The sequence below is a fragment of the Mus musculus genome, chromosome 8 (assembly GCF_000001635.26).
Source record: "Mus musculus strain C57BL/6J chromosome 8, GRCm38.p6 C57BL/6J".
NCBI lineage: Eukaryota > Metazoa > Chordata > Mammalia > Rodentia > Muridae > Mus > Mus musculus.
Genome location: NC_000074.6, coordinates 48,542,273 through 48,555,866, shown reverse-complemented (window position 1 = coordinate 48,555,866; position 13,594 = coordinate 48,542,273). Strand labels below are relative to the sequence as shown.

Below are 13,594 nucleotides of genomic sequence, written 5' to 3'. Positions count from 1 at the left end.
CGCGCCTCTGCCGGGACTTAGTTGGGCCGACCAGAGGAGAAGTGGCGGTCCCCTGGGTGTGGGGTGGGGGTGTGATGAAGCCTGTGCTGTGCAAGAAAGGTGGCGGAGCAGGGCTCGGGATTCAGGATGCGCGCGGGGAAAGGAGATTCTTTGTAAGCCCGGGAAAGTCGAGCGGGTGGAGACTATGGACGTTTGCAGGATGCACAGCAGCCTGCCGGGCTGTACGGGAGCACAGTGCTGCTTCGGGGTGTGCGCGTGTGAGTGTGTGTGTGCGCGCGCGTGAGTGTGTGTGTGTGTGTGTGTGTGTGTGTGTGTGTGTGTGTACCAGCTGCCGCTCCCTCCAGGGTCTCCGGAGCACGCCACCTGATCAGTTGGTGGGCAGTTTCCAGGCTGCTTCGGCTCGGGTGTGCAGGTCTGTGCGTGCGTGTGTGCATGCGTGCGCGCTTGTGTGCAGACTGTGGCGAGTGCCAGGCGGCGGCGGCGGCGGCAGCGGCGGGCGGGCCGCGGCGGGGCCAGGCTCGAAGGGGTTAAGCGTCGCCGCCGCCCCCTCGGCGGCCGGGTGTAAACAGAGCAGCTTCAGCCTATCATGTCTGGCTGCCGCTCGCAGCCGGAGCCCCGAGCCCGGCGCTGTAACGCGATCCGCTCCAGACCCAGGCAAGTTGGCAGCGCCGGGCTCCGCTCCGCACGGCCACGGCGAGGGCGCGCGGCGGCAAGGTGGGTGAGCGCGGCCTGGGCGGTTCCTCGCGCGGTTCCACGCGCGGCTCCGAGCTCTCTCTCGGGCGCGCGGGGACCCCCGACTCCGCGGTCCCCTCGGCGCGGGTCCCGCGGTCCGTCCTCCCCGGTGGCGGCGGGATGGGAGGAGGCTTCGCGCCGGTGGAAATCGGTGCAGAGGCAACATTAGCATCTGAAATTAGGTGGCTTTTTAACCCCTGAGGGTCCAGATTTAAGGATTTAGGAGAGGTGGAGGCAGAACTTTCCCGAATACTCTTCGCCACCCGGAGTGGTGCAGGTAGCCACGGGGAGATGGAGTCTTTTGTTCCCGGTATTTTTAATTAAATGGATTTCTAAAATGAGTAATCTACGGTCCAAATCTTTGAGGTAAAACTGTCTTTTTCTTTCTTTCGTCTTCTTTTTTAGCCTCCATGTGTTCTTTTGACTTTTGCCATATATCTTACGGAATTTGTTTGGAGCAAGTCTTAGCGATCATGATTTTGAATAATTCATGTCAGAAATGTTTAAAAAATCTGCTTCGAACGTAAATGAATCAACCTTTTGGTTCCATTAACCGAAATCCATCATACTAATTGCTTAATGGGGGCGAAAGGTACAAAATAATCTTGCTAATTAAAAGAGCAGGTTTTTGCCTGTGAAACACTCCGTCCCTTTTTGTCGTGAAAAGATTTTTTAAGGGGCACGGTCTCTAAAGAAATTCAACTTTTGCAGATGTGCTTCGATGTAGATTACTCCTGTGGAAAAAGAGTTGCGCATAGTTGGGGAAACTTAGTTCCAGTAACAAAAAAAAAAAATCATTCGCCTATTTGTGTGTGTATTTTAATAAGACAAAGATCTGCAGCAGCGCCCAGAAGGAGAAATCACATTTCCGCCCTCTCATGTGCTAGCGTGTCTATCTCTGCAATATCTTATAAATGATACATACAGATGCATGTGCCTGTGTCACAGAGTCATTTTGTCCCTGAAAGCCTAATATAATCAAATTCAGTGTTTTAAGATGGTGTGGTTGCAGATTTGATTCCCTTCCACTAAAGTGGAAATACTTTCGGTAATTGAAAGCAGATTCACGTCTGGCGCGGTGCAAGCCAAGGTTTTTCATTTTTAAAATAAACCTTTTGTTCTCTGCTTTTAAAAGAGCCATCCAGAGACCTCTGTGTGCTAATTATTAAAGTAGTTCTTCGGAAGGGATTGAAAATATCCAGAGAAGGCATTTTAGAAATACAGCATAACTTAGTAAGCTTCCCTCCGAGTAGGGTATTGCTGTGCAGCTTTCAAGCTGGCCCACGTTTTTCTATCAGGTTTTCAGGCATTCAAGTGCAACTGTAGTGTTTAAAACACACAACCCCCAAGCAGGGGCCATGTGTTTACAGTTTAAAAACTTGACAGATTTTTGTGTTCTCCCCACCCCCTCCTTTTTTAATCCTGTGATTTTCACAACCTAATGATGATTTTAGATACATCGGGAAAGTCTCCTTAATTTAAAGAGATGTTGATTGCATGCTAGCTGATAGACTGAAATTTTAAAAAGAAAAAAAAATGATTGCAAGTTGTTAGTCTGGTTCCTGTCTCATCGCTAGGGAATAGGTGTTAAAAGCTTTTTCTTTCTTTCTTTTTTTTTTTAATATGACTGTTAAGGACTGAAGTTAGGACACATTCTAAACAAAGAGTCACTTGATATCCTGGCTGGGAAGATAGAGGGAGATGGAGATGTCTAAGCATCTCACCTTCTGCAGGGCATGGACTCGAAAATGAATTATGGAATCATGAGGGAGAGAGTTCAAAGAGTTACACTTTAAACAAAGATAATTGCGTTCAGAAAAACACAGGTATATCCTGAATATTTAATTACTAGCTTTTTAACCCATTACACTGATTATTAATAAAACATGACCAGTATAATATGCGGTTTGATTTCTTAGAATCCACTTGGTAGCTGTTACGTTTTAACCTTTTTTCTCATCTTCTGGAAAGGAGTCTTTTGCACACATTTTAATAAATTTGAAGTGAATATCTCATCTAATTTCAAAGGTCCTTGGTTAAGTATTTCTCATGCAAAGTTCTCTTATAAAAAAAAATTATTTTAAAAAATATTTAGAAAAGTTGTACCCTCCCCCCCCAAATTGGGGAGTGGGGGTTAAGTTTTGGCAGTGTTACATCACATTTCTTAGATACCAGTGGCCTAGTGTATGGCATAATAGAATTTAGTTTTTCTCAAAGATTTAAGGAAAGAAAGGGGATTTTAACACGGACTCTATTGTAGATTTCTGAGCATTGATTTCAGTGTAAAGTCTTTGACCATTTAACCTAACTTTATTTATTTGTTTGTTTGTTTATTTTGGCTTTCTTTTTTATTTTTATGTCCTTACACATCTTCTTATTTGGTGTGTCATGCTTTCAATTTATCATGGGACATCTGTCTTTCATAATGTAGACAAGTGGCAGAGGGAGGCACTGTCTGTATACAGTGATCTTGATAATTAATGCCATAAAATAGATTAAAATGCTGTATTCCAGGTATTCATTTCCTTAAAAGGGGCCACCAGAACAGCGTTGCTAAGCACCCGCCACCACTGCAAGCAACAGAAAATGACCCAAATTAAAGAACCTGTTCTAAGCTGTATTCTTGCATTTTCTAAAGTGTGTTTCAAAAGGTTTAACAAGACTCATTCAATTAGCTCAGAGAAGGGATCTTTTTTCAGCTCTGGTCAGCAATTAAGAGATTGAGCATTGGAGCACCAGCTCTTCATGTTTGTCATTTATTTTGTTTCCTGGGCTTTAACTAAACAATTGTTAATAAAGTTTATTTAAAAAAACAAAAAAACAAAAAACTACTCTTCTATACAAAAGTAAATCTAAAAAGCAGTCTAGTCATTTGTTTTAAGCTTCTATTTAAATTTATTTTATATTAACCTTTTCTCAGTTTAAAAAAGTTTGTTTTCCACTAATATGCCATTTCACAACTTCACTGGAATTGTGCAGGTATACATATATGCCTACATACGCATGTAGTTTAGATTAAGATTTAGCTACAAGTGCTCTGGCTTAGCTTAGACATGAGTACTTTGCAACTCTCAGTAGAGAAATGAGCTATGCTCACTGAACATTTGGATGTTATAAAGATGGTACCCTGAAAGAGGGGAACATGATGCACAGAATTAAGAAAAGAAATAAACAGATTTTGTTTGCTTTTTTTTAATAACCTCTCAGTGAACCTTGAGTTTGATCAGAACTTCCCAACAGCTCTGGTTTAAAGACCCAAACCGCAGCAATTAGAGTACCTCGTGAGTAAGAGGGCCTGGTGAACTGGTTCTTGGCAGATCCAGGATAGTCACAAAAGTAGATCAGGGAGAAAGAAAAGAGAAAGGAACAGAAAACTGTAGGATGTCCAAAACTAGGAGAGAGGAACACGAGGATTCCCAATGGTTTAGATTAAGGGGATCATCTAGACTTGGGCTGTATCAGGTTGATCTGGACAGGTCTGAAGCATATAAACACAGCTTTTAAGTGTTCAATCATAAGTGCTGTTTTGGCTGTGATCGCCCGTTGGAGCATTTACACATCCCGAAACATGCATGTTTCAATGCCAAAAATAACAATCTGATTCCTTCATCCAAAAGAGATGGTTTACATTAGAAACTCATTCAGTGTGTTCGTATCAGGATTTTTGGCATTGCAGAATTATCTTGCTGTAGATAATATAAGATAAATAAAATGTGTATGGCTTACTGGAATTTTGTTTAGAATACAAAGATTTTATAATATTAATTTATATCTGAGGCCTTTCTTGAAGTCTACAGCAACTTGAAATACATAGTTTGTTTTTTGACATGTCAATTTTTTCCTCTTTAATACAGAGAGGATGTATAGAGATTATAGATGCATTTAGTAGGTTTGAAATTACACGTTTTAAAACTTTTTTGAAAAGTTGTTTGAAACTAGATGTTTATACATTGTCTTTAGTTACAAACCTAGCTGTGGGTTATGCATCCTATCTTTGAGATCTGAAATAGCTATTTTAAATTTTTGCTATGTCAGTTTAATAACAACAACCCCTCCCCTTTGTATCCCAGAAATACTTTGTGTTTGAGACTTAAGTAATAGCAAATTAATTTCAACAGGGAAAAACTAGTTAAAATGAACAGGGAAATCTTTTGTGGGCAGGTCCTATTAAAATGGTAGTTAGACTTGGGGAGTCCATGCTATAGTAATTTACAGAAAAAAAGTTTCTTAAGCATTATCATTCCTTCCCTAAATATTAAGGAGGAGGGGACATGCCACCTAGAGGCCCATAAAAGGCAGCCTGAATGCTTCTTTTTAAATGTCTTTCTTTTAAATAAAACAGAGCCACCTTATATAACACATTTAACATGGTGAACCTTTAGTAACTATGTACCTATTATTTCACTTCACCTCCTGCTTAGAAGTTGTACATTGGAGGAGTGGACACCTGGCTGAGCTCTTAGAAAGTTTATTTGTCTTTCAGTTCCTGTGATAGGAGGAGGCAGTACATCTCCTTAATTATCTTTGTTCAGGGAGCCGGTGAAAGGCCAGGGTGGTTAAACAGGGCCATTTGGACTGGCGAGGTTGAAGTCAGATGCAGGGAGAGTGGGTAAATGCATTCTCATCTTATTGAACCCAACATCAGGAAAGTGACCTTGATGGGGGTAGAGAAAGCCATTTGGCCATTTTTATGATGGTCACTGCTGAGGGATTTCCACAGATTGGTTCATCATAGTCCCCTCTCTTACATTTCCCACTCTGGTGTTTCCCTGTTGGAGAACATCAGGTTGAATGGTAAAATTAGGCTTGGTTTCATCCTGAATATTGGTAGATTTTTTTTCGCCCCTTGGCAACTTTACTTCGAATATACTGATGCATGTATATGGAGCTATCCCTTCATTAAAAATTAAGGCGATCAGGCCGGTTGGCCCATTCTGTATTTGCTTTGAAGGGGTCTTTTCATGATGATTAGCCTCGGTGCAGAGAAGCTGCTAGTCTGCTACTTCTCAGATTGTTTTTCAAGCTATTAAGGGGACTTGCCAAGTTTAATTTCAGCAGTGGGAAAGATGTTTGTTTTAGCAAGTGCCTGGGTGTGTTTGCTTGGAGGTTATTTGGGTCTTAGGAACCCTCTTGCTACCATGGTGGATGGAAGTCACCACTTCCCTTGAGACATAAAAACAAAATTGTAGGATCTAGAGTTTGTATTTCTCAGCTGGGTTGCTGATATTTTCCTGGTGATACATTTTATATCAAGTCTAATAAAACAAAATTCTTGCTTCCACATTTGAACACCTAGTGGCCAGTGGCAGAGGAGTGTTACAGAACCCGACACAAGACCTACCCTTGTTGGGAATTTCACCTGAAGCAATCGAGTGCAGCGAGTAAGAGTTTCTGTTTTCTCAGGCAGAGCCGTCAAGCATTATGACTGGAGGTTGGCTTATGTTTTACTTTTTCCTAAATTCTCCTTTGATACAGTTAATCAAAACTAAACACAAATCTTATCACGGGAGAGAGAGAGAGAGAGAGAGAGAGAGAGAGAGAGAGAGAGAGAGAGGGAGGGAGAGGGAGAGAGGGAGAGAGAGAACCCATTATCAAATATCTGTAATGTTATTTCATGCTTTATTGGAGATAGTTCCATATCATGCAGTGAATTACATAACACTCAAATTTTAGGATCTCAAAGTCACTAAAAGTAGTTACTTCAAGAGAGTTATGTCTCATAAAAAAAAAAAAAACAAACCTCTGGTTTATTGCATTAAGAACCTTTTATTGAAGGAAAAACATTGTGTTTGATTGAAGGAAAACCATAACTGAGTTATGAACTATTGTAACTCCTGCTGTCCCGTGTCAGGGCCCACATTCAGCCAGTCGTCATCTCTTAGGCCGTTTCTCTGGTTCACCACATGGCTGCCTCGCCTTCCTATTGTCTCGCTTCCAACCTCTACCATCTCCTTCTGAGTCTTTGCCAGACCCTTCCTGGTCCTGCCTCAGCCTCCGCTGCTCTGTTCGTTCCATCCATGTGCCAGCAGCCTTTGTGCTGTGGGCAACCCACTCTTCCTATTTCACCAGTCTGCCAAGAGTCTGCTTGCGTAGCATATCTTCTCTGAAGAAGCCTTTCCTGACTGCCTGGGGCAAAGTCTTCTTTTGCCCTTGCATGGCACCCTATACATATTTTTGAATAGCACTTACCAAGTTATAGTCATAGTCATAGTCATCCGATTGCATTGCTCTCCCCAGCGGGGGACAAGTTCTTTCAGGTCACAGCCTTAGTCATTTTCGTATGCCAGCGTCATCCTCGATGCTGAGACAACAGTTGTCAGTCAACGCTTGTTGAATGAGTATACTAAATACAGTTTGATTTATTGAGGACTGTAAGTCACCTTTGTGAGAGCATCAGTTATCTTATTGGTCTGTGTTAAAAGTATTAACAGTCTCTTTGGTTGCGGTTGATGGCTAGGTATGCCCTGTCTGAATGGCCCTCTGGTGGCAATGCCTACACTTGTTATTCTGACCCATTTTTGAGTCTTTACTGGGCTAAATGTTGTACACATCCCATATGGTTTTCTCACAACATCTCCAAATGAGATGTCCCATATTGCTGATGGGAAAATTGTTTTTGTATAGGGTAAGAAAGTTCAGAGTTCTACTGGTGGTGAATGGTCAGATGGTAATTTGAACGTTCTCATCTTCTGACTTTCAACTTGCTCTCCTGAGTATCACGTTGTTGTTGTTGTTTTTGTTGTTATTGTTGTTGTTGAAGTTGAAGCATTCCCCACCCATCTAGTTGGACATCAAAACCCATGGCCTCCTGCATTCGAATTGAGCACACTCCCAAATTCTTTCATTAACTGTTTAAAGTGGTTATATAAACCTATTTAAAGTTAACTACTCACATACAGGAATAAGTTTTAGATGAGGGTTTCCACTCTTCCCCTCTGCAATTTCCCCTTTCATTTCTTATTACCGCATCAAGTAACTAAGATGCGTTTTTGGTGCTATTGTAATTTGTGCACAAAATAGGAACAGAAAAGTTCTGAGTTAGGACTTTTTCTCAGACCTAATCGTATTAGCTTTATTAGTTTTAACTTCTTGGAAACCCTCTTGAACTAATACCCTGTTTCTTTGCATTTTGACTCAAGTGAGATTTTTGAATAATTGAATTTCGGGTAGGTGCTGGGTAAGGACTTTTAAAAGAGAGTTCTAGTAGTACATTTGAATAAGAAAACAGCTATCCCACAGTTAACATCGATAAAGACCCTTAGTGATCTCCAACGTACCAGGTCTCAGCCACACTGTGCTACACCTCTAGCCCTGAAGGCTTTTCTGATTTTTGAGATAAGGTTGCATGGTCCTCCAGAGAACTTGAACTGCTAGACTCTAGTAGATCTCAGGCCTCAGACTTCTGAATAGCCTCGAATGTGTGCTTTAAACTGGAAACTTCTGATGAGAGTCTTTTGATGGAGGAAGGCAGTGAAGATGGATGGCCTGGTTAGGTTTTGTCCACTTGACACAAACTAGAATGACTTGGGCATTTTCTTGATTAAGTTTTGATGTAGGAGGACCCAAGTCACTGTGAGCAGTGCCGCCCTGGGGCTGGTTGTCCTGCACTGTATAAGAAAGCAAGCTGACCAAGCCGAGAGGATCAAGCCAGCAAGCACCATTCCTCCGGTGGTCTGTGCCTTCTACTTTAGTTCTTGCCTCCAAATTCTTGCCTTGGGTTCTTGCCTTGGCTTCCCTTGATGATGCACTGTAATCCATGATGATGTAATCCATGAAAGGAAACGAGCTGTTTCCTCTCCCCAACTTGGCTTTGCTCAATGATAAGAGCAGCAAAAATCAGACCAGAGCAGAAGATAACTTATTTATGTGTTCATATGTGTGCACACATGTTTGGGCACGCGCATGTAGATACCGAAGATCGACCTTCGTTTTCTTCCCTCAGACCCCACCCAGCTCTATAACGGGGCCTTGTCTACTAAGGTTGGCTGTCTGATCTGTGACTCCAGGAAGCTTCTTGTTTCTGCTCCCATACTACCAGGAGCCACCACTGTCCTCTGCTTTTTAATGGGAGATTTTTAATGTGGGAGATTTGAACTCGGGATTCCTGCCCAGTGGCAAGCACTTCACGGAATGCACTCTCTCCTCTGCTGGGCAAGATATATTCTTTAGAATGACAGTTTCGAGTAAAGTCAATATGCCAAAAGGGCTGGGGTAGAAAAAAAATGAATGGTTTTCTTTTCTTTTTCTTTACTTGCTGCTCAGAGAGACAAGGAGTGCTCTTCTCATAGAAAAAGAGACTGAATTTCTGTTCTCTTGCCCTGACAAACAAAACAGCCCATGAATTAAAAAACAAAACAAAAACAAACAAACTACCACCACCAAAAACCCAATATAACTAAGTTCTCTTAGGAAAATACGTACAAATTGGAGACCTTAAGACCCAAGAGTCTTGAGAATCAACTAACTGAGACTGCAAATTTCTGCCGGGCGTGGTGGCGCACGCCTTTAATCCCAGCACTTGGGAGGCAGAGGCAGGCGGATTTCTGAGTTCAAGGCCAGCCTGGTCTACAGAGTGAGTTCCAGGACAGCCTGGGCTACACAGAAAAACCTGTCTCAAAAAAAAAAAAAAAGAGTGCAAATTTGTTAGCAGAGAGGCTAAAGCCTCACAGTAGTTGCGATAGTTCACTTCGACAAACTCGTATGAATTTACTTTTCCTTATTTCTCTGTCCTTTCTCTTTGCTTCACTGGAGTTTGAACGCAGGAGCTCAGGGCCTGGCACATGCCAGGCAAGCACCCCACCGTTAAGATATATATATAATCAACCCTTATTTGCGGTGTAGCCATGGGTAACTACATACCTGGAATCTTCTTGCCTCAGTTCTCAGAGTGCCTGACCTGCAGGTGTGGACCACTGTATGGGCTTCATGATAATAAACCCTTTATATCTACATTTGACTTCCAGAGCAAACCACGTAATTAAATACTCTTCTAAATCCCATCTTGTTAGAGGTTAAACCCTGTGAGAACCTAAGAAGGTCGTGTTCTTTCTCTCATGAGAGTGGGGCTGGGGACTTTAAGAAGTGTGTAGGCTCCAGGGCCCTAAATATGTATGTAGCTGGCTATTTATGAAATAAACCCTGTCATTGCCCCTTGTGTTGTAGGTGAGGCTTAAAGAGATTGAATAGTTTGCAGGAGGTTATTGAATCACTAAATTGCAGAATGAGATCAGAGCTCATGTTTGTATTTGACTGAAATTTGTATCAGTCAACACTGCTGCCACCGAAGTGTGAGTTGCCAACTAGGATTTGTCCTGACCTCAGTCCTAGCTTTGTATCCCTTGTCTGACACGACCAGGAATGTGACGGCTGCATAGACCCTTCCATCAATACTGTCACCACTGACGGTAGCCAAGATGCCCATATTCGCTCAAGGCAAATTGTTTTATTTATCAACAAGTACAAGGTGTTTCTGTCCAGTCCTCTCTTTGTCTTTAACTTTAATTTTGTTTATTCTTGGGAGCCATGATTGTAAATGATCACCTATGGTAAGGCTAATGTCCATTCCCTGATTAATATCCAACAATGATTAGCATCATTGATTGGAAAATTAGTAAATTATGCCCCCATTGACGTTTCTAGCTCCCATTTAATAGCTTGTTTACTTAATTGATAGCTAATGTGTTGACTTTTTAAAAGCTATTAACACATCAAAATAGTATTTATTGAACCTGGCAAAATGATAAATTATGTGTTTGTTTACTCTTTCATTCCCAAGGCTGATCTATCAGTGGTCTTGTCCTTTTTTTTATTTTATTTTATTTTATTTTTAATGGTTGTTCGTTTGTTTTTGGTTTGGTTTTGTTTTTTAAATTTTGTTTTGTTTCTTTATAATTTGTTTTAATCCTCTGAGGTTCTTTACCTAGGATATCAAGTAGAGCAGCGTAATTTCTAGAAAGCATGACCTTGGAAAAGTTGCCTGACTTTTCCTGGGCGTTCCCAACAAATGACTCTCTAAAACAAAGCAGCTTCTGAGAGAAGTTCCGTAGGGTTTCTTCACTCAAGTCAGAATCCTCAAAAGAAAAGAAGTGCCCTACGAGCACTGAATGTATGCATGATTTGCATCTGTTTTTCTACCCACGCGTTTTGTTGGTCCTGCTGAGGAAATGAAGTCATCTTAGGCAGAAAAGCTTTAAGAGACCAATATTCTCCTACTTAACTTTCAGGAAGATGGCTGCCAAGGTGGGCTGCCCCTGCTTCTCAGTGTGCTCTGCATTGTGTAGAAATGTCGCTGGTCCCATGCTCGTTTTAGTACTGTTTGCCAGCACAGGTTTGAAGCCACCCTTTTGAAATGGAGTTTATTTGTGAAACAGTCTTGTTCCATAGGCACACCTCAATGCTTACCATCCTTGAAGGCTTAGTATATCAGCACTTGGCTCTTCCCAGCCCCCTCTAAAACATCACATCAGTTCTCAAGAGAGAGTATTTACCACAGTTAATTATATTCAGGGAAAAAAAAACCCAATGCTTAAAAGCCTTCTAGGCCTTTTCACAGAGGAATTTCGGTATCATATGGAGAAATGGCTGCCTCATTTGAGGAAGGCTGAAAGCCCTTACTGGATGCTTTGAAGGCAATAATAGTTATCTGGATGAGTTGTAGCATACTTTTAGAAGTTTAATTTAATATATGTATGTATATGTTTGTATATGTATGTATATGTTTGTATATGTATGTGTATATATATATATATATATATATATATATGCATACACACACACACACACACACACACACACACACACACACACACACACACGGGGACTTAGGGATGGTTGACCAGTGGGTATGTGCACGTAGGTGCAGCTGCCTGTAGAAGCCAGGGATGCCAGATACTCAGGCTGTTATAGAGAGAGGCTTAGATGGGCTCTGGGAATGCAACTCAGGTCTGTTGCAAGAGCAGTCCACTCTGAGCTGAGCCCCAGATTGTAATATTTTTGGAAGCAAAGCTACAGCATGTTACAAACCTTTACCCATCACACGAGTAAGGACCAACCAGGATGGAGCTCTTAGTGGACCAAAAAAAACCAAAAAATTAAATTCAGAATTTCAGAAACCAAAACAGTGTAGCTGTTTTTAACGTAAGCCATGGAAGAGGAGCACGCGCTGTGGCCTTTTGAAATGACAAAGGTCCATGAACGTGTGATAATGCATTTGAGTCCTGTAAAGTGTTGTTTAACCGCCACACCTACTGCATTCCACACAAGAGGTAGAGCTCACTGATCACGTGAAGCCCCTGCTTGGGGACAGAACATTTAAGATATGAGCTTATCCATCAGCTAAAAACCTCCCATCCTCCACCCTGGCTCTCCCCACGCTGGGACTGAGCCGAGGGCTGTATTGCATGACTTGCATCCACCGCTTTCTTAAGGGAAGTCAGTCCCTAAGTTTAAAAAGTGCCTTTACACGGCATCTATTGAAACTCAGCAAGTTTGAGTCCATTTAAGCTAACATAATCCCAGTGTATATAAGCAATCAGTTATTAAGAATCTTACAAACCTTTTTTGAGAGGGGGAGCTCATATCTTTCCCAGTCTCACCCTCGATTTTATCTTTAGTTCAGAAATAACCAGTGTCTGATACCACTTTGATCTCATCTATCCCCCCCCCCCCCAAAAAAAAAAGCCTGCTTAAACAAGGGATAGGATATTGGCTAGGGCCAAAGCAGGGCGGAAGATGGCTCGTGAGCAAACTTTCAAAGTGGGAATGTGTGAAGTAGATTTGATCAGCCAGTCAGTAACCGACATTGAGCAGGAAGTTCATGAAAGGGACTTCTGGAGGATGAGGTCAGAAAAGTGAATTTAAACCAGTGTTCGGAAGACCCGGCGTCTGAAATGTCAGTGCGTAGATGTTTATTAAGGAACCCACTGGAACTGTGGCATGTATCAAGTATCAAGTATCATAGTTACATAGTATCAAGTGGAAAAAAGGATACTAGTTAGTGTATTCACAGTAATGATAGATTTTCATTACATTGACCCTACTCACTCATATCTTCTGTAAAATAGCTTGCATTCTGTGGTTTGTCAATGTAGAATTCCTTCTGAAGACTGATATCCTCAGAGCCTAGGTCAGTCATTGGCACGTGACTGATGTTCAGTGAACATGTGTTGAATTGGAGGAAGGAGCAGACCAAGACCCTAGAAGATGGAGTAAGACTTTAGAGGGTGTGTGCTTACCCTACGACAGATCGAGGGTTGTTTGTAGGGCTGGGCTCCTACGTTTAAGTTCCATTGCATGCTAAACTGTCAGCCGGCCGTTTCCATTGGCCTGACTTGGCTTCCCTCCTGTTCCATTCTCGACCCCAACTCTGTAAGTCCACTTCTTCTATGAAATCATTGCAAAGTAGGCCCTGTGAGTGCTTATTTCTCCCCCTGAACTGTTCCCAGCTCGCATTCCCTTACAGGTTGGCTGGGTGAGATCATCCCATAGCTTTTGGAGAGGCTCCAATTCCAGGACCAGAAATGGTGCCTTCCCTTTGGAATTTTGTGGGTTTACTTTTGATCAGAGGGGAGGGTGGGGAAGTATCAGAGGAATATATTTATGCTCTTGGACAGAAGCCCGAAAACATGCACTGAAATTGTTTTTGTCAGATTGGAAAGGAGCTCTGAAAACTGACATCCCTTTGTGTTTTCTCGTTTGCAACGGAAACAACAGAAACCCGGGCGATTTCTCTGGCTCTCTGTGTAATGACCTTGCGAATCCCTGATTAGCTCATCATGGTGCAATTTAAAAGCAAAAGGGAGAGAAGTAACAAGTGTGGCTCTGATTCCAAGTGACAACCTTGAAGGTACTTCGGCCACGGCCA

General features: G+C 42.2%; 1 protein-coding gene across 26 annotated transcripts in view; it reads left to right on the top strand.

Annotated features, from left to right (window-relative positions):
- Tenm3 (teneurin transmembrane protein 3) overlaps window positions 1-13,594 on the top strand; it is a 1,297,160-nt gene that overhangs the window by 966,958 nt on the left and 316,608 nt on the right. Inside the window, exon 1 of one of the 26 annotated variants that reach the window (XM_017312778.1) lies at window positions 5-152. The exons of 24 other annotated variants lie outside the window; for them this stretch is intronic. The gene's annotated coding sequence lies outside the window, so the exon portion shown is untranslated. Of the gene's footprint in view, window positions 1-4; window positions 153-743; window positions 1,099-13,594 lie in introns of those variants that run through there. One more of the 26 variants, XM_030243527.1, reaches the window with a different exon arrangement.